The sequence below is a fragment of the Monodelphis domestica genome, chromosome 1, assembly GCF_027887165.1.
Source record: "Monodelphis domestica isolate mMonDom1 chromosome 1, mMonDom1.pri, whole genome shotgun sequence".
NCBI lineage: Eukaryota > Metazoa > Chordata > Mammalia > Didelphimorphia > Didelphidae > Monodelphis > Monodelphis domestica.
The window spans coordinates 379,417,629-379,442,325 of NC_077227.1; the positions used below are offsets into that span (position 1 = coordinate 379,417,629).

At 39.2% G+C, this 24,697-nt stretch overlaps 1 long non-coding RNA gene across 1 annotated transcript; it reads right to left on the minus strand.

Annotated features, from left to right (window-relative positions):
* Positions 1 to 3,655: 3,655 nt before the first annotated feature.
* LOC103101109 (uncharacterized) lies at positions 3,656 to 18,294 on the minus strand. The gene is made up of 3 exons (XR_457851.3): positions 17,762 to 18,294; positions 16,574 to 16,760; positions 3,656 to 7,083 (listed from the first exon to the last, which is right to left on the minus strand). It is a non-coding gene; the product is annotated as an uncharacterized LOC103101109 (long non-coding RNA).
* Between the last annotated feature and the right edge of the window lie 6,403 nt (positions 18,295 to 24,697).

A 24,697-nucleotide genomic window follows, 5' to 3' on the forward strand; every position in this document is an offset into this window, starting at 1 on the left:
GGAAGAGGTGACTTTTGAATTAGGATGTACAGAAATTCAACATAGATGTAGTATGAACAATGGCTAATATAATTTCATTGGGCTTCATTTAAAAACTAAAACAGAGAACATTCAGACAGGGAATGGCCAAACGGTCATAATTTGTCTTAACAGAAGAGATCTTAGCATGATACAGATGAGGAAACTGAATTCCATGGAAATTAAATGACTCGCTGAGTCACCTATGTAGTAGTAAACGTCAAAGCCAGGATGATCTACGTCCTACGTCCTCTAACACCCATACTTTACTGTTGACCCTGTACCACCCAGGTCTTCCTCTGAATAAGGAGCCTAAGGGAGCATGACGGGTTTACAAGCCAGGGTATATTTAACAACTGGCTCTCTGAGGGAAAAAAAAAAATTAAGCATGACATCCTTCAAAAGTTTAGTGTGCATTCTTAACATTCTTTCATCCTTTTATCAAGTTAATAAATAAACAAAAAATAAATAAATAAAGCCTTGATATATAACTTTTGCCATTACACAGGCATAAATGCTCACACTGAAAATTTAATAATCAACTCTCCCCAGTCTGTTTGAGCTGGCTCTAGAACCCCACAAGTTACCAATAACTTGGCAATTTCTCCAACTGAATACTGTTCTTGTCTATGACACAGAGACATTTCTTTAAAGAGTCAAGAAGGTTCCTGGTCTCAAGAGTCATGGAGAACTATATCACTTTATTGGTTATGATGCTGGTAAACCTGATATACAATAAACTTATATTTGTACCCTCCCCCCTCAAAAAAATAAAGAGTCAAGAAGTACTCCACTAGCTTGACCTGGCTCAGGTCCTACAGGTGACGTACTGAGGCGAGTCCACACCCATGTCTCACCTAAATCCCATTCTTTGTCTTTGGGATGGACCCACATATAATGGCCAAAAGAAAAAATCAGAGGCAAGACAGAGTGCTAAAAATCAAACCCACTTTGTACTCCAAAGAGATAATGGACAAAAAGACTTGTACAAGAATATTCGTAGCTGCACTCTTTGTAGTGGCAAAAAATTGGAAAACGAGGGGATGCCCTTCAATTGGGGAATGGCTGAACAAATTGTGGTATATGTTGGGGATAGAATACTATTGTGCTCAAAGGAATAATAAAGTGGAGGAATTCCATGGAGACTGGAACAACCTCCAGGAAGTGATGCAGAGTGAGAGGAGCAGAACCAGGAGAACATTGTACACAGAGACTGATACACTGTGGTATAATCGAATGTAATGAACTTCTCTACTAGCAGCAATGCAGTGATCCAGAACAATTCTAAGGAACTTATGAGAAAGAGCACTGTCCACATCCAGAGGAAGAACTGGGGGAAAAGAAACACAGAAGAAAAACAACCACTTGATCACATGGGTTGATGGGGATATGACTGGGGATATAGACTCTAAACGATCACCCCAGTGCAAATATCAACAACATGGAAATAGGTCTTGATCAATGACACATGTAAAACCCAGTGGAATTGAGTGTCAGCTATGGGAGGGGGGAAGGAGGAGGGGAGGGAAAGAACATGATTCTTGCAACCATGGAAAAATACACTAAATTAACTAATTAAATAAAAATTTCCAAAAAATAAAAATTAAACCCATGGCGAGAGGGATTAGAACTTAAACTCAAGCAAAATAACTCAGATGGTCTGGGATGGTTTTGTCTGAAACCAATCATCAAACACAAGAGGGCGTCTTCTCCTGAGAAATAACCCCAAAGTTACTGGGCCAATACCATCCAAAAGCAAGGACTAGGGAGAGTAGGGGAGGAAGTGTTCATTCATTAATTCTGCAAATGTTTATTAAGCTCCTACTAGGTCAAAATAATTTTTACCAAGTTATTGTTATTATAATAATAAAAATATGTTAAAATAATAACAATATTAACAAAAATGTTGTAATAATACAAAAATATTATAATGGGAAAAATATAGCTGTAGTCTTTTTTTTCCCCTAAACCCTTATCGTGTATCTTAGAATCAATACTGAGTATTTGGTTCCAAGGAAAAAGAGTGCTAAGGACTAGGCAACTGGGGTTAGGTGACTTATCCAGGGTCACTCAGCTAGGAAGTGTCTGAGGTCAAATTTGAACCCATAATCTCTTGTCTTCAGGCCTGGCTCTCTACAGAGCCACCTAACTGCCATAGCTATAGCCTTTTTTTTTTACATCTTTTTAACTAACTTGAACATTGCTGCGTGTGCCAACAAAATATATATATATATATATATATATATATATATATATATATATATGTCTGAAATTTTCTCAACTACTGGCCAGCTTCTTACTCTTTGGGAAGGGTAGGCATTAACTCCCTCAGATTCTAAGACTACCTTAGGAGAAGATTCAAAATAGTACAAGGGAAAACAATTGAGATTTTAATTCAAAGGACCCAGGTTCAAATCCCAGTTAAGCTGCTATATGTAGGAATTCAGGTAGATTATTTAACCTTCTAGATTTCGTTCCTCATCTATTAAAAGGGTTGTATTCAATGACTTCTAGCATCAATCCAGTTCTAAATCTGTCAACCTTCTAGGCCAGAAAGAGGTCCATTTTTATTGTCTGAATAAAAAAGAGAAAAAATCTTTTTACCAAATGAATAATTCTGTATTATAGTTAGAATCATTACCCAGTTTTTCTGTCCATTATAGAATCTTCTCCAGATTTTAAACATATCCTCACTAGTAAACACACCAATTCTCCTTCAGATTCCCCATTCTGAAGGAAATCGAAGAGTACGGTGTAAACAGTGTAGGATGGGAATGGTGTGTCAGAGGACTCAGATTTGAATCCTGACTCTGACACTTACTACTACATATATGATTTTGAGCAAGTCATTTAGCCTTCATGAGATTCTTTTTTCTCATCTGGATCATGATAATGTTTCTGCTATTTGGATAGATCATGGCCATTTGGCTATTCCCTGCCTGCAAGTGCTCTATTTTATTCTTTTTTTTTTTTAATTCTCACCTTCCACCTTAGAATCAATACTATGTCTTGGTTCTAAGGCAGAAGAGCAGTAAGTGCTAGGCAATGGGGGTTAAGTGACTTGCCCAGGGTCACACAGCTAGGAAGTGTCTGAGGCTAAATTTGAACTGGTTCGCCATCTACTGAGCCATCTAGCTGCTCCCTCTGTTTTATTCTTTAAATGAGGTCTCAGAACAAAATTAATGAAAGGAACACTCACAGGCACCCTATGGAAGAGGATGCTATATTTGCCATTGTATATACCACATCTTTAATGAATTTCTATACATTCTAACTTCTTCTAGGAAGCTTTTATATTCTTTTTATATTCTTTGTAACACCAAGGGTCCAGGGAGAAATTGTGAGAAGATGGCAGTATTTTAAAGGCATCCTTGATGCCCTTGTAAACATGAGAATGAGGGTGAGATCTTATCCAAACTTTGTATCTCTTTCAATGCTGAGTGCAGTCCTTTTTACACAGATGATACCTAAAAATATTTCCTTAATTAAATCAGAGGGCCCAGGGCCCTATCCTAGATCCTGAAGGAAATATAGAGTTTATAAAGGACATAATCCCTGATCTCACGAAGTTCACCATCCATCTAGTTGGGAGATATGACATAAAGAGAGATAATCATAATAATATTTCACATTAATAGATGTAATTCATTTCATCTTTCTAAGCCTGTTTCCTCATCTATAAAATGGGGAGAATAATATAGATATATTGCTGTCACTGGGTTGTTGACAAGAAAATGCCTTAGAAATCTTAAAGCACTTTAGAAATCTGAGTTACTATTACCAATATTTCTCAATGATATTCATAGGGTAGGTCTTTTCCTGTATTACTCTTACCTATAAATTTTATAAATTCTTCTGAAACAATCCTCTGGACTTCTCCCTCTGCCCTGGAAGGCTGGGTCCCCCAAAGTATGACTGGGAGAAACTCTAAAGGGCTTAACTCTTACTTCTATAGCTCACCAGCCCTGACTTAAGTGCTTCCCAATAGACTCAACTAACTCTTTTCAAAAGTATTTACTCAAATAGCATAACAAAAGAGTAATTATAAAACATTCCCCCACAAACTTGATGTACACTCTCCTACAAATATATAAGAGCATCAATGGAAAAGCTAGATTGCATTGTGGGTAGAGATTCCAGACTTAGTGATGGGAAGTGCTGGCTTCAAATCTGGCCTCAGATATTTCCTAGCTGTGTGACCCTGGGCAAGTCACCTAACCCCACTTGTCTAGCCCTTACCACTCTTCTGTCTTGGAAGTGACACAATTCTAAGTGATCTGTCTTGGAAGTGATCAATTCTAAGACAAAAGGTAAGGGTTTAAGAAAAAACAACAACAAAAAAACAGGCTCAGGAATTTTCATCTAAGAAGGCCACTTAGAGTCAAAAAGCAAAAAGGGCCATTTGTTTTTGGACAGTATACTACTGATTTGTTTTGCTTGATAATGCTTATTTCTTTTTCTTTTATTTTTTAAAATTTATTCATTTTGAATGTTTTTCTACAGTTACATGATTCATGATCTTCCCCTTCCCTCTTCCCTCCTGTAGTTGAGAAGCAATTCCACTGGGTTGCACGTGTATCATAGTTCCAAACCTATTTCCATATTATTCATATTTGCAATGGAATGATAATTTAAAGTCAAATCCCCAATAATATCCCCATTCCCATTGAACTATGTGATCAATCATATGTTTTTCTTCTGCATTTCTGCTCCCACAGTTCTTTCTCTGGATGTGGACAGTGTTCTTTCTCTTAAGTTCCCCAGAATTGTCCTGGCTCATTGCATTGCTGCTAGTAGAGAAGTCCATTACATTCGATTGTACCACAGTATATCAGTCTCTGTGTACAATGTTCTCCTGGTTTTGTTCCTTTCACTCTGCATCAATTCCTGGAGGTCTTTCAGTTCACATGGAATTTTTCCAGTTCATTATTCCTTTGAGCACAATAGTATTCCATTACCAACATATACCACAATTTGTTCAGCCATTCCCCAATTGAAGGGCATCCCCCCTCCTTTTCTAATTTTTTGCCACCACAAAGAGTGTGGCTCTAAATATTTTTGTACAAGTCTTTTTCCTTATTATCTTGCCACAGTCAGGGTCCAGCCTCACTCGCGACTCCAGGGTTCCTGACTGGTGGCGAATGATCAGTCAAAATAAATAACAAACGGGAGACAGCTTAATCATTACAGCCATGGGACTGCTTTGCATCTTGACAGCTGCTCTGCCATTCCCAGGCTTGATTTTTATTTTTATACCTATTTTCTTGGCAGGCAAATTGCATTACCTAACACACATGTTCAAAGAGAGATAATTGGAAAAGTGATACATTAACGTTTAACAAATCACTTGATTAACATTCTATATTTTTGTATTGTGCTTAAAGACAGAATAAAGGTTGCACACAAGATAAATGATTTCATCACAGATGGCTTAATTTTCTCATTACCCTGTGAGAAGTTTTGGGATTACAAACAATCAAGGAAAATTACTTATTGCTTTTAATAAAATGGAATAATTAATCAGCAGTTCTTAAAAGACAATTCAACAATCATAGCATTGAGGCTGAGGGGTACTGGGAACACAATTCAAATTTAGACTGGTCATTTCTCAGGGTTCTTACTAGTGAGTTTCCCACTGCCAAGTTACTGGTTTATGAAATCAAGTCACTGAGGCATATTGAAGCTTGGTGTACTTGTACTTATTGTATGAGCCTCTATGATTGATTTATGTGCTGGCTTCATGAGAAAGTTCATTAGCAAGACACTCAGGACAACTCAGGATGCAGTGGACCACCTTGGCATCTTCAATATTTGACCAAGTTCTAAGCATTACACAGTGTCTGCTTCAGTTGCCTTCATGACCATTAGAATGAATTGTTCTCATCTATCCATTCTTCCAGGGGAAGTCTGTGCAGCTTGGGGTAGACAATAACTCACCAATAGGTTTGAGACCTGTCTATTACCTTCAACCTGGTTTAGCTCATCTGCCGAAATGGTTTTACTAGGGTATGGCTATATATGCTACAGCTTCTTGAAGCCACATCTGCTGGATGGCAGATAGACACCAAAGGAGGATGAGCAGCCCTAAAAAGAGCTCAATAAGCCCTAGTCTTTCTTGAATACCCCATATACCACATACAGGAGCATAGGTTTGGCTTATCTCTAGTCTTCCCAAAAGGAGGCAGCAGAAAAGTAATCAATGTACTGTACTGTACAAATCATGTTTAGGGCAGCTATTTATTTCCTTTATGATATTTTAAATCTTTGTTAATGCCAGCTTGTGAATTTCTCTAATCAGAAGTTCCATGAACGTTGGAGTCCATGAACATTGTGGTTTATATACACTCAAATATCTGATATATTTATTTCAATATATTGATTTTCCATATAATCTTATGTTTTATTTTATGCATTTAAAAACATTATTCTGAGACAGGTTCCATAGGCTTTCAAAAAAAGAGTCCATGGAATTTTTTTTAAAGATTAAGATTGTTTATTTCACAGATACCAGTTCAGGGATTAGGCTGTCTCTCCATCTCTAGTTCTTCTATCTCCCTATATGACTAGTTCCTTTATCTCTTTTTCACATTCTTGATGATATCTTCAATACCATTCCAGTGCCTCAATCAACAAACTTTTAAAAAATACTTTTGTAATCTTTTGATTTTGTATCATCTTAATTTCCAAATACATCCTTCTCCTCTCCCTCCACCAGAGAGTGTCCCTTATTTGAAGAAGAAAGAAGGAGGAGGAGAAAGAAAAATTAAAAAAGAAAGATGGAAAAGAAAAGAGAGGTAAATCAGTTCAGGAAATCTAACCAATTTATTGAGTCTGACAAGATATGCAATATTCCACACTTACTGTGCTTCACCTCTGCAAAGAAAGGAGGGAAGTTTTTCTTCTCTTTTCTTTGGAGCCAACTTTGATCATGATGATTTCCCAGCATTCTAATTCAGGAGGTTTTCTTATTGCTCACATTTCCATTGTTGTAGTGATGGTATGTGTTGTTTTTGAGGTTCTATATCTTCGTATGTTTCCCCATATTCTCCATATTCATTGTTTCTTCTAGATCAGAAATGGTTTATGTATGCTTAATAAGTGTTATTAAGTACTTCTGCATCAGTCAACTAGCATTTATTGGCTGAATACACTTCTGGTTTTCAAATTGTCATAGTGAAGTCCACTTTTACCCACCAAGCATCTCTCCATTGCCTTTTGGATGAAGATACCCTGACAACTATTCCTGTGCTTCTTGGGGAAGAGGAAGATGAACCCAACCCTTGGCCCAGCTCATTAGAAGATGTAGACCAGGGGTCCCCAAACTACAGCCTACAGGCCACATGCAACCCCCAGAGGTCATGTATCCAGCCCCCACCACACTTCCGAAAGGGGTACCTCTTTCATTGGTGGTCAGTGAGAGGAGCACTGTATGTGGCAGCGCTATAAAGCATGGCATCGCTCATGTACAGTACTACTTCCAGTGACATAATCCTTTGTGTGGCGCCTTAGAATGAGGCACCACACAAAGGATTATGTGGCTGCACAATGGAAGATGTCAGCATGGTGAGCAGCGATTTGGGGAAGGGGATTCTGCACTGTGTATACTGCTTCCCGATTAGGGTTAGGGTTAGGTTTTTATAGTCCAGCCCTCCAACAGTCTGAGGGACAGTGAACTGGCCCCCTATGTAGAAAGTTTGGGGACCCCTGATTTGTAGACCATGAGAGAAAGTGTACAGAGTAGAGATAAAATGTCAAGTGCTGGGGGGCAGCTAGGTAGCTAAGTGGATTGAGAGCCAGGCCTGGAGACGGGAGGTCCTAGGTTCAAATTTGGTTTCAGACACTTCCCAGCTGTGTGACCCTGGGCAAGTCACTTGACCCCTATTGCCTAGCCCTTACCACTCTTCTGCCTTGGAGCCAATACACAGTATTGACTCCCAGATGGAAGGTAAGGGTTTTAAAAAAAAAAAGTCAAGTGCCAACTTGACAGTCCTGCAAATTGTTTGTATGGTTTTAAGTCTCATTCTGGAGAATTTCACAGTATTACTAGTTTACTATATGCTCTTTTAAGCCTCTATTAATGTATTCTTGTGGATTTCTTATATGAGACTTTCTTTTGAGTGAAGGAAATAGATGACTGTCCTATTCATGATTCGTGCTATATGTTGAGTACCTTTCTCCTCCCCCCTTTTGGGGAGACCCGAGACACAAGTCAAACCTAAGCTCTAGGTGGTTTTCTTTTGGGGCTCTGGGATAGTGGTGTAAAGAACCAAAGTGTGAGAAAAGAGGGTCTGACCCCTTGGCAAGGGACCAGTCTCCTTCGCTCTCTACCCTTTCCCAAATTAAACGTTAGTGTCTTCATTTGTAGATCCCAAGTTTAGAGTGTTCCTTGGTATAGAGGAAGAGGGGAAGTGCTCCAGGCTCACTGGAATCATTAGTTGCTATTATTGTTATAATGACATATAGCATCATCAGAAGAATACTGTCATTAAAAAAAAGATGTGCTTTGGTAGCAGGAAGCAGCTTGATTTCATCAAAAGCAGTGTATGGTATCCCAAATGCAATCCAGCCCACTCTCTTCCTCTTAATTCAATTCTAGGCCCAGTTCATTGTCCATCTGCAATTCTTGCCTCAGATAGAAACACTGATGGACTAACTTAAGGACCATCCATCTAATTACATCTCATAACCTGGGCAATGTGCAGGCTTTATCTACAATACTTGATTTCTGCTATGTTGATTGCTGGACCATTTTCTTTTAAGCTACAGATTTTAATGAGGAAGTTCTGCAGTGTCCCAAGGTTTAATGTGATATGGTAACAGGAGCATCAGGAGAAACTGATAATAACAGCTGAAATTAGCATCACCCTCTACGGTTTGCAAAGCACTTCACATAGGTGCTCTCTTTTGACCCTTACAATCACCCTGTAAGGTAGACATGATACATATCAATTCCCTCATTTTGTAGATTAAGAAACAGGCTCAGAAATGCTAAAGGGAGACTAGCTCTGGATCACATAGCTAGGAACTGTCCAAGGTGAAATTTGAAACCAGATCACTCCCAGCTCCAAAATCCAATTCCTTTTTCCATTACACCATTCTTCCTCTCACTAACTAAAAGGGATCCTTCTTCCATTTGAACTTTTCCCCTTTCCTAGAGGACGTCCAGCACAAATTTTTGGCCTTTGGCCCCTGTTTTTCTCCCTGTTTCGTACCTTGCTTCATATTGACAACCATGGTATCATGGAATGAAGTCATCTCTATGATGTTACCTATCAAGGAATCCTCTAAGATGTTGTTAGACCCTTTGTTGTTCAGGAGAGTAGTTACAGCCTTATTTCACTCTAGCAAACCAAACAGACATAGTTAAAGATGTAGGTACATTAGTAGATATGTATTAATCAACAACGACAACTAAAAGAAAACCTACCTGCCTTCTATTGTGGGTCAATAGTTAATGATGCCTTCTTGGTTATCTATCTTTGCTTTTTGTTTTTTGTTTTTAAAGCCCTTACTTTCCATCTTAGAATCAATATTATGTATTGGTTCAAAGGCAGAAGAGTGGTAAGAGCTAGGCAATGGGCGTTAAGTGACTTGACCAGGGTCACACAGCTAGGAAATGTCTGAGGCCAGATTTAAACCCAGGACCTCCTGTCTCTCAATACACTGAGCCACCTAGCTGCACCCAGTCATCTATCTTTGTTAACAATAACATCTATTATATTTTCTCATACTTTTAGAAATTTTTCTTTCTTTGAAATGTTCTAAAAAATTAGTCACTGATGATTAGGAAGTGGCTAATGTTGTATATGAATGTCATAGGATATTACTGTGCCTTTAAAACCACAATAAAAATGATGAATTTGGAAACTCAAAGAAGACTTGGAAGAACTGATTCAGAACAAAACAAACAGAGCTGGGAAAACAAAAACTAACATCTGCATAATTTTAATGACCAAAATTGGCCCCAAAGATGAAAAAATGCACCTCCCTTCTTTCTTAAACCCTAATCTTTGGTTTTAGAATCAATAATCAATATTGGTTCTAAAGCAGAAGGCCAGCAAGGGATAGCAATAGGAGTTAAGTTACTTGCCCAGGGTCACAAAACTAGGAAGTGTCTGAGGTCAAATTTAAACCCAGGACTTCCTGTCTCCGGGCCAGATGCTCTATCCACTATACTACCTCATGCTTCTTTCTTTACAGAGATGGAGAGGGAAAGGTAAGGAAGGTTCCTAAGGGGTATAAAATACATATAGCCCTTCCACATCATTACTTTCCCCATCACAATTTTAATATATCATGGGTTGGCATAAGAAATTTTTTTTCTTTTCTTTTCTTTTAAATTCAGTCCCTCTTTCCCCTTCCGGCACCATAGAAGGCATTATCCGGCAAAATATATAGATTATGTCATTCATGTTTTCACTTATCCATTCATTCTTTAGAGGTGAACATAAGTTAATCTTCAAATATTAAGTCTGTAGCTGTATGGCATAAGAAATTAAATGGCAACTTTGGGGGAATATTTGTGGAAGCCACAGATGACATTGAAAAAATTTAGAAACTCAGAAATTCATAAAATATATATTAGTACTGTATAATGTAATATTGAAAGATTGTTGTGTTGTTGGTTGTCGAAATATAATATTAGTTTTAAAAGATTATTGGTGTGGTTGCCATTTATAAGATAATTAACCCTTAAGTCATGAGGATGATAGTAGCTTTTAACAATTTAATTTTAATATATAAGAAAAAAATAAGGAGGGAATAGAAAAAATATTTCCTAGCCTGCCACCCTAGTCTTACTAGCCCACATGAGTATCTTCCACCCAAGCCACCAACACCATGTCACAGACAAGCTCCCAGTCAAAAATCTCCAGACAAAAGACCCAGTCTACTCTATGGTCTCATTTTTATAGTCCTCTTTCTCCATGTCATGTCCTTTTCCTGTGTGTTGGTTTAGCACATCTCAGGAACCAATCAAAGTCTCTGTTTGGAGAGTTCCAGCCAAGCCAATGGGCTGATGTGGATGAGCAGAAAGTCTATGATCCTAGGAGGATGGGGTTCCCTTTACACAATAATAACATATCGTGTTTCATTTTTAATTTTTTAATATTTATTTAATATTTTAATTGCTTTTTCATAAAGCATTTTCATTTAACATTGACCTACATGTGGCCTATGACCAAATATTTAACCCAAATTTAGAAAAAGAAAAAAATTCAGTCTTCTATAGTATGAAGGGAGGGCCAAAAAAATTTCGGTGACTTTTCCAGATCACTAGGGGAGGGGAGGAGGCGAGCTCCTGATCCCCATAATGTGGAAAGGATCCCTGTATCTTATGTGTTCTGTCTCACAAAGTTGATATATTAATTAGGTAGGAGTAGAAGGAGATAAATTTGTAAATGAAGAAGATTTAAGTACAAAATATATCTGTAAAGAAAAGTTAAGATGGCATCTCTATAACCTGGCTCCCCAAAGTAATATTAATGCAAGGTCTAATTACCAGATCTAAAATTTCATGATTACATGGTTGAAAATTTGAAGCTCACTGTGAGCAGAAACTGTCATATTTCTTTTGTTTCCCTTTCCACATCCTTTGATCATATTTAGATGCTCAATATTGTTTAAAATGCTTCATAATGCTTTTTTTAAAATGTCATTTCTCAATATCAGCCTACCAATAGATGCCACATTTTCAGTTACTCATGCTGAAAATGCATTGAGTATGGGTCAAATGCCAAGTGGTGTATCTGGACCCAATGACCAGTTTAGCTAAGTATAGAAAGGCTCATCCATCACCAACAATCAAAACAAATGGATACATTTACCACATCTGGCAACAGATGCTCCATTGAGATCTCCCCATTCAGAAGGGAGGCAGGTTTCATCATAGGTCCTCTAGAGTCAGGATTTGTCATCACCTTAAATAAGTCCTGATATCTTTCAGAATTATTATTTTTTTTTTTGGTATTGTGGCCACCACTCTTCTGGTGCTGCTTACTTTGCTGTCTCCATTCATATAAATCTTCCCAAGTTTCTCTTAAATCTTCTTTTTCATCATTTTTAATGATCAATAATATTTCCCTACATTTATATATCACTGTTGATTCAGTCATTCTCAGATCACCAGACACATACTTACTTTTTCTCCAGTTTTTGTTTTGTTTTACTACCACAAAGAACATTGCTATGATTGTTTTCTTATTCATAAAAACTTTCTTTCTCCCACTATTTGACAAAAACTGCTGGGAAAACTGGAAGACAGTGAGGGAGTGATTAGGTTTGGATCAACACCTCCCACCCTACACCAAGATAAACTCAGAATGGGTGAATGACTTGAACATAAAGAGGGAAACTATAAGCAAATTAGATGAACACAGAATAGTATACATGTCAGACCTTTGGGAAAGGAAAGACTTTAAAACCAAGCAAGAATTAGAAAGAGTCACAAAATGTAAAATAAACAATTTTGATTACATCAAATTGAAAAGTTTTTGTACAAACAAAACCAACAAAACCAAAATGAGAAGGGAAGCAACAAATTGGGAAACAATTTTCATAACAAAAACCTCTGACAAAGGTCTAATTACTCAAATTTATGAAGAGCTAAATCAATTGTACCAAAAATCAAGCCATTCTCCAATTGATAAATAGGCAAGGGACATGAACAGGCAGTTTTCAGCCAAAGAAATCAAAACTATTAATGAAAAAGTGCTCTAAATATCTTATAATCAGAGAGATGCAAATCAAAACAACTCTGAGGTATCACCTCACACCTAGCAGATTGGCTAACATGATAGCAAAGGAAAGTAATGAATGCTGGAGGAGATGTGTCAAAGTCGGGACATTAATTCATTGCTGGTGGAGTTGTGAATTGATCCAACCATTCTGGAGGGCAATTTGGAACTATGCCCAAAGAGCGATAAAAGACTGTCTGCCCTTTGATCCAGCCATAGCACTGCTGGGTTTGTACCCCAAAGAGATAATAGGGAAAAAGACTTGCACAAGAATATTCATAGCTGCACTCTTTGTGGTGGCCAAAAATTGGAAAATGAAGGGATGCCCATCAACTGGGGAATGGCTGAACAAATTGTGGTATATGTTGGTGATGGAATACTATTGTGCTAAAAGGAATAACAAAGTGGAGGAATTCCATGTGACCTGGAAAGACCTCCAGGAAGTGATGCAGAGCGAAAGGAGCAGAGCCAGGAAAACATTGTACACAGAGACTGATACACTGTGGTACAATCGAACGTAATGGACTTCTCCATTAGTGTCAATACAACATCCCTGAACATTCTGCAGGGATCTAGGAGAAAAAACACTATCCACAAGCAGAGGACAAATTGTGGGAGTAAAAACACTGAAGAAAAGCAACTGCTTGACTACAGGGGTGGAAGGGACATGAATGAGGAGAGACTCTAAATGAACACCCTAATGCAAATACCAACAACAAGGAAATGGATTCAGAGCAAGGACACATGTGATACCCAGTGGAATCGCGCATCCGCTATGGGAGGGGTGGTGGGAGGGGGGGAGGAAAAGAAAATGATCTTTGTTTCCAATGAATAATGTTTGAAAATGACCAAATAAAATAATGTCTAAAAGGGAAAAAATAATAATACCACAATTAAATAAGTAATAAAACTCTCAAGGGAAAAAAACTTTCTTTCTGTCATTAACCTCTTTGGGATATAGTGTTTGTCAATAGTGGGAACAGTGAGGGTCCATAGGTCTGAAAGATTCAGTGGCTTGTCCTCCATAAAGATCTGATAGTGAATTTCATTCCTCTACAGAGGCAATCCAACATCTCATCATGGCATGGAGTCAACCCCGAACTTCTCAAGTCTGTCAATCAAAATCAGGTTCAGCCATTTTCAGGTTACTTAAGCTGAAAAAGCACTGAGTGTGGGTCAAATGGCAAGTGGTGTGTCTGGACTCAAGGACCAGTTTAGCTAAGTATAGAAAGTCTCATCTATCACTAGAAAATGGCTTAGTTGATAATTTTCTTTGACCATAGCAAGCCATGAAATCATCTACTATTAGGACTGAACCTTAGAGGGACCACCCACTCTGAAGAAATCACAACTCTCTGTAGTAAAGTTGATTGATTAATCATTTGGGCTTGACAAATCGTTACATCCCAGTAACCCTGGGGAAGTTCTGCCTATGGTGCGCCCATGGCTCATCTATTGTCATGATGTCACCCATAGGTGTGCCTAAGAATCAGGTAATTCTCCTACTGTCTTTACCCAGTCCTCAGGAAATGGGTGGCTAATAAATCCTCTCTCAGTTCAATAGCCCATCCAAGAAATGCCATCTTATTTAGGGCTCATCTCTTTGAGTCCATTCTCCCTGAACCAAAGAAGAGTGCTTAAGGACTGATCTGGAAATTTCATCTCAATCAATGGAGATTCTTTCTTCTTGGGACATTTTCCTTTGAGCCTCTTAAGTGATGGCTCCAAGTCTGGGCAGGATCCTCAGACCCACTGCAGTTTCCTGAACCTATTCTAATTACCCCTGAATTCACAGAATCTCAGATTTGGGCCTGAGAGTCACCACCAATATAACCTTGGGTAAGTCAAATGAGAGGGCTAGATGGGATCACCAACAAAGTCTCTTATAACTTGAAATCCTATGAATTATGTGCCAAAGAAGGAATGTAGTCCAACCTGTATGCCAATAGGAATTCCTTCTACAATTGGTCAGCTATGCTTTTTAGGTTGGGAGTAGGGGGGAAAAATGGAAGAGGAGAGAGAGTGTAGAAGGTCTGAACTACACAGGAATAATTATAGTGTAAACCCATACATAGGAAGTGCATAAACAAACTGCAAACAATCTCATGGTAGGTCCAAAGGTAGGGGGAGCGTGTCTTTTGAGCTGGACTTTAAAGGATGCAAAGGAATCTGATAGGCAGAGAATATAAGAGAGGGTATCCTAAGCAGAGGGAAACAAGATCATGGAGGCAGGAAAGCACAGGGCATGGATAGGGCAGAGAGACAAGATTTCCGACAGACTGTGGTGGACCTTGAATACCAAGCAAAAATGTCTGAATTGCCCTCATTAGGAAATAAGGAACCATGGTTGGGTTATGAGCAGTGGAGTGATATGACCAGCTGACATGATGATAGGTATGAAGGATGGATTGGCGGGGGAGAGTGGAGGTGGATGACATGTTAGGAGCTTATTGTAATCGTTCAGGTGGGTGGGGTAATGAAAGCCTTTACTTGGGGTGGTGGCCGTGGGAAACCTGAGGAATGAATGAATGAATGAATAAATGAATGAATGAATGAATGAATGAGTGAGTGAGTGATGCATTTGTTTGGAAAGAGCTGCTCTTTGAAGCAGTATAACAGAACAAAATTGTTCTTGTGGGCCCAGTAGATGGCAGAAAAGGCTATTATTTAGTCCAACTAAATAATTTGATGAACAGCACCTCACAGGGTACCAGGCCACTCTAGAAGCTTTCTGGAATTCTGGCTAACATATTTCGGATCTGCCCCAATCTTTCTAGGGCTCTCTAGAATGTTAAGGGATGGGGAGGAAAATGGGCTTGAGATAATCCAAAAATCTTGGCAAACCTTGGAGAAGCTATCAACATTTCTGAGCTTGAGTTTCCTCACCTGTAAAATGATTGAGAGTTGGGGAAAGAGTTTGGACTAAAAGAACTCTAAGTTCTAATACAGCTCTACTTCTTTTGATTTTTTAACTGATTTATTTTCTTTTTTTTACTGATTTTTCTATATCACCTTCCTTTAAATTAAATCCTATGATTTCTTTCATTTTCTTTCAAAACCTTATGTTCCATTTATAATCTACACACACATTGGTTTCAAGGCAGAAGAGCCATAAGGGTTAGGCAATGGGAGTTAAATGACTTGCCCAGGGGCAGACAACTAAGAAGTGTCTGAGATCACATTTGAACCCAGGACTCCCATATCTAAGTCTGGCTCTCAATACAATGAGGCATCCAGCTGCCCCCAATCCTATGGTTTCTAAGTCATCTAATATCACTAAAGTTTGGTTTTTCTTATCTACACAGTCCTCTGACTTTCTTCCCCAATTTGACTCTAACAAGTTTGCAAAATGGGCTGCTGCTATGTGTAAAAGGAATGAGTTGGACTACAAGCTTCTGGACTGAGTGGGAACTCTAGTGCGATAAAAATATATTCCAAAGCCATACAGAAGTAGACTCAGATCATATTGAGATTCTCAGAGTAGGACTATATGTCCAGCCTCCTCTCCAGGGCTGCCACAGACATTGGAAGAAAAGGGAGTCTTGGGGAGATCCCTAAGCCTGATCCCAATCACTTGGTCAGAACTGGGTCAACGTCAATGTATGGCCCATTAAGTTTGTGACGCCAACATCCTGTGGTAATGGTTATGAGGCACCCAGGAGATCAAGGGGGAACCCCCAAGTAGCGCCTGTCTGCCTAAGTATGGCATCCCTAAATTCTCTGCACCACACTAATAGCTGAGGAAGGAAGTGACTCATCACTAAACCTAGGGGTTCCTAATATTGCCCACAAATTTGACTCATGTCGCCTAAAGGACTTACCTTTCCTCTTCCCCCTAAGCAAGGAATTCTTTACCCTCAAGAAACAGACAACTCAGTCTCCTGAGCAGGGAAGTGGGAGAAGGTAAGGGAAGTAATTGTATCTTGGGTATCCTGGACCAAAACTAAGAAGGAGAGGATAAAGATGAGAGAGGTGTCTTCTCCTTTCTGGGTCACAGAACTTCCTCACCTGAAAAATAAAGAGAAGAGATGATGTCAGAAGTCTGACAGTTTTAGAATAAGTATGATTCACTGTTGATGTGTAGCTGGCTTTTCACCAGGCTGTATATCCCCTGGCTGTCATTCTTATTTCCCCTCACTGTAGCCTTGGACTTAGTAGCCATGGGGTCCCTTGACTCTGAAAAATGAACTTTTGATTTATATTGCTATGACCTAGAACTTCACCCTACTTCCCAAACATCTCCCCTGGCCAAGCCACCCTGTTCCTCATTCCTCTTTTCAGTTCCCTTTTATGAATTGTGTTTCTTTTTTGTTTATTTGTTTTTTAACCCTTACCTTCCATCTTAAAAGTCAATACTATGTATTAGTCCTAAGGCAGAAGACTGGGAAGGTTTAGGCAATTAAGTGACTTGCCCAGAGTCACACAGCTAGGAAGTGTCTGAGTTTAGATTTGAACCCAGGACCTTCCATCTCCAGGCCTGGCTCTCAATTCACTGAGCCACCCAGCTGCCCCCGAGGTTGGGTTTCTTCATTAAAATGTAATCTACCTGTAGGCAGAAACTGTCTTCCTTAATTGCTTTTGTATTCTCAGCTGCATAGCACAGTGCCAGGGTACATAGTAAGCACTTGCTTAATAATTCTCTCTCTCTCTCTCTCTGTCTGTCTATCTGTCTCTCTCTCTATATATATATATATGTGTGTGTGTGTGTGTGTGTGTGTGTGTGTGTGTTCTTGACCAAGTCATTTCTATCTGGGTCTCATCTTTCTCATTTGTAAAATGAGTCGTTTGGACTAAGCTTAAGAATCTCTTCCAGTTCTTACACAGTATACATATATATGCTACACCCATACATATACTACACAAACACTACAAACACATAGTCAAAAACATGCCTGCTTCTATGTACACTACACAGCATATACATACTATACATATATTACACATGCACACATAAGACACACTTCCATGCTATGTGCTGCATGAATTTAATATAAATTATACCCCCTTACCTGCCCATTCATATTATGGCAGGACGACAGAGGGCATGAGCCTCTGGCTTCCTGGAAGAGGTTGGCTCAAGTGCATGTGTGGTTACATGGTATCCTGACAGGCTGGCAGAAGTTCTCATATGATCGGTGATATGTCCAGAAGTCAAGACTCGGGCCCCAGATGTCCAATCAGAGAGCCCCAGGAGGGGTGACAAAAACAGGCTTTATAAGCTGATGGAGAGGAAGTGCTGGCTCTCTCTTCCTGGGCACTAGCTGGAGCATGATCTCTCTCTCTCTTCCTTCTCTGGATCATTTAACTTTCAGCTTGAGCTGTGACTGGGAGCAAAAACTAGCAAAGTGTGGTTTTTTGGTTAGGGCAGTTAGGTGATGTCTCTCTCTCTCTCTCTCTCTCTCTCCCTCTCTCTCTCTCTCTCTCTCTCTCCCTCTCTCTCTCTCTCTCCCTCTCTCTCTCTCTCTCTCTCTCTCTCCCTCTCTCTCTCTCTCTCTCTCTCTCTCTCTCTCTCTCTCCCTCTCTCTCTCCCTCTCTCTCCCTCTCTCTCCCTCTCTCTCCCTCTCTCTCTCCCTCTCTCTCCCTCTCTCTCCCTCTCTCTCCCTCTCACTCTCTCTCATTCTCTCTCTCTCTCTCTCTCTCTCTCTCTCTCTCTCTCTCTCTCCCTCCCTCTCTCGCTCTCTCTCTCTCTCTCTCCCTCTGTCTCTCTGTCTCTGTCTGTCTGCTTCTCTATCTGTCTCTCTGTCTCTGTCACACTCTCTGTCTCCCTCTCTCTTTCTTTCTCTCAGGTGATTCTCTCTCTCTCTCTCTCTCTCTCTCTATATATATATATATATATATATATATATGCATATATATATATCTCCCCCCTCTGACTTTTACTAATAAATAATTATAAATTATATACAGTCTGCACACCATATGCACTGTATACTACAAACATATATCTATACCTGCACAATACACACATGTATACTCATATATATGCTAAAAAATGCACATTACATAATACTCAAAATACAAACACACCAACAGCATACATATTAAACAATTCACAAACACACACACACACACACACACACACACACACTATACACATTCCTGCTTTGATGTCTTGTTTTTCTTCTCCCCCCAATCTCCTTTTTAACACACCTCTACAAACGTCTATTAGGTGCCTACTATAAGCCCACTCTACTAGGCTCTAGAAATACAATGAAAAAGATGAAATAATCTCTGCATTCAGGAAGCTTAAATTCCCCCAAGAGGGAATAGAATATATAAACAAATTAGGGAAGGAGCAGCTAAATGGCTCAATGCTTAGAGAGCTAGGCCTATAATGTATGGTCCTGGGTTCAAATTTGACCCTAGATACTTCTTAGCAGGTAAGAATTTTTAAAATATGGATAAGCAAATGTATCACAATTTAGGAGAGAAATAGCACCTACCAAGAAGAAGGTGGAGACAGGAACAGGAATCAGAAAAGACTTTTTTAGGAGGAAGTATTTGAGCTGAGCCTAAAAGCTAGCTATCCTATGAAGCATTAGGGAAATTTAGAGAAGAGAGAAGAGTAAGAACTGGAGTAGTTAAGGATGACTTCATGAAAAAGGGGTAAGTAGCACCTACTTAATAGCATGTACTTCACTATATTTATGTATCCCACTATTTAATTCATACTTAGAGAACATAGTCTTTTATTTTTTCTTAAAGCTGCTGAATTGCTCAATAAAGCTGCAAGATACCTTGAGGGGGAGACAGGAGGAAGCATGTATCAAACAAATCAAAACACCATCACCACATTGACCACCATTTCCTATTTGACCCTGAGAGAGACAGCCCAGGACTCTGAGCCCAAGAGCCTGTCAAATAATCATATTTCCAGATCATCAGACTTGCTTCCATCCCAACCCCACAGTCAACATTGAGGGGGGAAATCATTATAAAGAGATGGTCTATCTTCCTCATCACCCCCAGCAACAATTGCTGACCAACTGCCACCAATAGTCAGATACACACAAGAGTCCTAGGAGTAGTAGCACCTCCTAGACCACTAGTCTTGCTTCTAGCCCAGCCTTCATAGACATCATCTGTGAAATCCACTCCTGTGGAGAAGGGACTAGTCATCTCCACCAATTGCCACACACATAAGAAACAAACCAACATGGCACCCTGAGAAGAAACAGTAAACTCTGTGTGCTAATCAGATCAAACTATCCTATCATCTTGACCACCATTTCCCCTCACATTCCACTGAAGATAGTTTAGGCTCTTGAACCCAAGAGTCTTGGGAACTGCAGAGCTTCTAGTTCAGCACCCTCTACCATCATCTTGGGAAACCACTCTGTGAAGATACAGCCTAGCAGCTGTTCCTACAAGTATTACAGTCACAGATACTACGGACCTAGAAAAGAAAAATCTTGCCACCAAATTTCATGATTCAGCATCAAAACTGAAGAGTTTGTCAATGGAAATTGCATTAAAGAAGAGGCATTATTATCTGCTTTCCTGCTGAACCCTAAGAACAAGGGAACCCTCAATAAGGAAACCCCTTCTTTGCTCTCTTTTTACTTACTTATCCCCTACCTTTTCATTGATAACCTGTTGAGAGGGCACAAGAGTTATTTGTCCAAGGGAACCTCATTGGCAGTCTAGTATAGACTGAATCTTAATGTCCATATAATATTTCATCTTAGGTGAGTTCCTAACGTGAAAAAGCAGAAGTCAGAAAACATTTTGCAGTAATTCTGGGAGAGAGAACCAGGATCTGAATGAGAGTAAGAACTGCAGGAAGCGAGAGAGAGAGAGAGAGAGAGAGAGAGAGAGAGAGAGAGAGAGAGAGAGAGAGAGAGAGAGAGAGAGAGAGAGAGAGAGAGGAAAAGGTCAAATTGGGATATTTCATGGGCAAGATCTCACAGTAGCCTGGTCAGGTATAGCTAAAGAGAGTGAGTTATGAAAAATGGCTTTGAGGTCAGTGATAAGGATGCATTGCTCATTGTTGAAGGGAAATTCAGAGAGCTGAGATGTCAGTGATGACAAATCCAATTTCAGATGCCTCTTTAGAGCTTTGGATCAAGGAGGGAAAGTCCATAAAACCACAGAATATCAGGACTGGAAAGGACCTTAGAATCATAGAATGTTAGAACATGAGATATGGACATGTAAGAACCAACAATGTTGGAATATTAAATGTTAGCAAGTAGGAAGAATGGTGGAGTATGTGACCTTTTTAAGTTAATAATTCTAAAAGTGCTCATCTACCTTTCCACTCTTCTACCCAAGAAGCTTCAGGGGCTCCCCAGGCCTTAAGAGAACAAATACAAAGTCCTTGAATTTGGCATTTAAAACTTTTGGCAAGCTAGCTCTAGGCTACTATTTCAAGCTAATTACACACTAACCCCATCTCATGCTTTCTATGCTTCAGTCAAACTTACCTATTTGCTATTATGCACAGGTTTAGTGGATAGAGCTCTGGGCCAGTACTCAGGAAGACTTATCTTCTTGAATTCAAATCTGACCTCAGACACTAGCTGTGTGACCCTAGGCAAGTCACCTGATCCTGTTTGTCTCTGTTTCCTCATCTGTCAAATGAGCCAGAGAAGGAAATGGTGGACCACACCAGTATCTTTGCTAAGAAAACCCCAAAGAGGGTCACAAAGAGTCAGACATGACTGAAATGACTGAATAACAAGAAGAATGCTATGAATATGTTTTCCTTTGTGTCAATAAGCATGTACATATTTGTAGTATAGACTTGTTTCTATAGTGAATCAAAACCACCATGATCCAATACACAACAATTTTGGTGTCATATGTCAATTGCATCAAACTCTGATTGCTTCTCACTGAATACATGTTCTTGCACTTTCTCAAGCCATCATCAAGTTTTTTCCAAACCATCTTAAGGGCTCAATATTTGTAAATTAGTCTCCAATGAATAGTCAGATGTATGAACATGGCCTCATTTGTGTTCTATGCAGTGACCCAGAGTAGCTCAAGCCTTTTCTCACTCTCTCTTGACCTGTAGGCATACCCCATTAGCTGTGTAATCACTTGATCAAGATCACTGGACTTGTGCATTACTAGTCATCTTGAAACCATTATGAACCATTATATATTCAACAAAATGTACAAAATAAATCAATTTAATGTGGTATTGCAGATAAAATAGTAAGGACACGAGGACTTACTGGATTACTTCTTTTAATTCTTAAAGAATGCCTTACATAAAATATTCATATGTATTTTTAATTAATTTTATATTTAGAGTTTTCATAATCATAGGTAAAATAAGAATTGATATTTTATAATTGTAATTATATAATTTAAATTTAAATTTGGAGGTTTTGCAGGAAAGGTTATCATTATAGTTATTGTAAGTAATGAAAATATATAAAAGAATAATCAAAATATTATGAGCACATTAATTACACTTGGGGTTCACAACACATTTTGTTGTTGTTGAAGGGCTTTTGCTCAGCAAATAACTAGTTGGAACAATATGCTAGGACTAGAGTGAAGAGGACTCATTTTCCTTAGTTCAAATCTGACCTCAGACATTTACTAGCTGTGAGATGCTGGGCAAGTCACTTAAACCCTGTTTGCCTCAATTTCTTCATCTATCAAATGAGCTAGCGAAAGAAATGGTAGATCAATCCAGCATATTTGCTAAGAAAATCCTAAATGGGGTTACAAAGAGTTGAATACCTGAAAAACAGCTAAACAACAACATTACTCACCAAAAGCCTTGGGAACCACTGGTCTGGGCTGAGAGATGACAATGGCCTGAACTAGAGTGGTGGCTATGCAAGCAGTCAAAGTGATTTATGTGAGAAGTACAGTAGAAATAGAAACGACAACATGTAGCCACTGATTAGATATGTGGGATGAGGGAAAATGAAGTATAGAAGATGACACCAATGTTGTGAAATTGGATGACTGGAAGTTTGAAAGCACTCTCTACAGTAATAATAGGGAAGTTCAGAAAAGAAAACGGTTAGGAGGAAAAGATAAGAAGTTCTTCTTGGACCTATTGAGTATGAAATGCCTATCAGTCCTCAGTTTTGAAGGGTCAATAGACATGAAACTGGAGCTTAGGAGATATACTACAGCAAGATATATAAATTCTGGAGCCATCTACCCATAGAAACTCATGAGATTACCAAGACAGAACAGGAAGGGAAGGGAATAGGCATTTATAGCACCTACTATGTGCCAGGTACTATGCTAAATGTTGCAAATATCTCATTTAAGATGAAGAGTAGTGAGGGAAAAGAGAAGAAAGCTCAGGACAGAGCCTTGGGGAATACACATATTTAATATGCATGGTATGCGTCATCACTCATTAATGATTAAGCAAAGAAGACCGAGGACCATTTCTGTCCAAATCTCCATCTGAACTGGCCTATATATTGGCAATGGACTCACCAGAGACATTTATGCATTGTCCTATGTGCTAGCATATACTCTGTCTATTATACAAGAACTATGTCTGTTATACAAGAACCAGTGGAGACAAGAGTTGACAGGTTCATCCCTCTAGGGTTGGTCACCAGCTGGTAGAGAATTTGTGATTTTAATCTATAGAGTAGTTACACTGAAAAAAAAAATGGTTCTTTGAAGTTTTGGGGTTTTTTTTAAACCTCACCTTCCATCTTAGAATCAATACTATGTATTGGATCCAAGACAGAATAGTAAGGACTAGGCAATGGGGCTCAAGTGGCTTACCCAAGGTCACATAGTTAGGAAGTGTCTGAGGCCGGATTTGAACCCCAAACCTCCTGTCTTCAGGCCTGACTATCAATCCACTGAGCTACCTAGCAGCCAACCTCTTTGAAGTATTGATGTGAGAAATTGAAATTTCAGATTTTGAAGGGTAAACCACTCCCCACCACTTCGATTCCAGACTCCTGGGGCTTGAGTTAATATCTGAAGTCATCTTGCTCTGGCTATCAACCATCTATGAAGATTTCCCTAGAATTTCTTTGGTTTAACATGGATCACTTCCTGCCTGGCATGCCAGATTACCAGTTTCCCCCTAAATTCCTCAATCAGCTTCAGATCAGAGATAAAGAAAACAAATGCACACATGACGACAAGATAGTAAAGTCCCTATCTCCCCATCGCCAGCATGCCAGTCAGCATTTCAGTCACCAAGGAAACTTCCCTAACAACCCCCCTCAATATTTAGGCAACACAAGTTGGCCAGCTGCCTCCTTTGGTAATAGTGCCAGCCTGGGCACATCAGTAATGTAACAGAGGCAGGAACTCAAAGACTCATCGAATCAGCTGCAGGGCAAGAAACTCAGCATCCATGGAGGGAAGATCTATGGATTCTGGAACTGATTCCAGGAGTCTTTAGCAGTGCTGTGGTCTAATAAAATGGATTAAATTTAGAATCTGGAGATCAAGCTTTAAAGCTGAGCCCTGACACAAGCACTCACACTAGCTATGGCCATACCTTCTTTGGGCCTCTGTTTTCTCACCTCAAAAATGGGGCAATAATCCTTGCATATACAGAATTATAGTGAAGAAAGTGTTTTGTAACCCTTAAAGCTTGATAGAAGTGGGCAGCTGGGTGGCTCAGTGGATTGAGCTCCAGCCCTAGAGACAGGAGGTCCTAGGTTCAAATCTAGCTTCAGACACTTCCCAGCTGTATGTCTCTGGGCAAGTCACTTAACCCCCATTGCCTAGCCCTTACCACTCTTCTGCCTTGGAACCAATATACAGTATTGATTCTATGATAGAAGGTAAGGGTTTAAAAGACAAAGCTCTATAGAAACATGCATTGTTAGTACTTAGAATATTAGGCTCAATGCTGTTAAACATTTAAAGTTATTAAGAAAAATGTCTTCTCAATTTGGATTTTATAATTTTGAAAAACATATGTTGAAAATTGGTATTACATCTAATTAGGAAAAATATTTTTGAAAATAGAAAAAAGTTAAAATAAA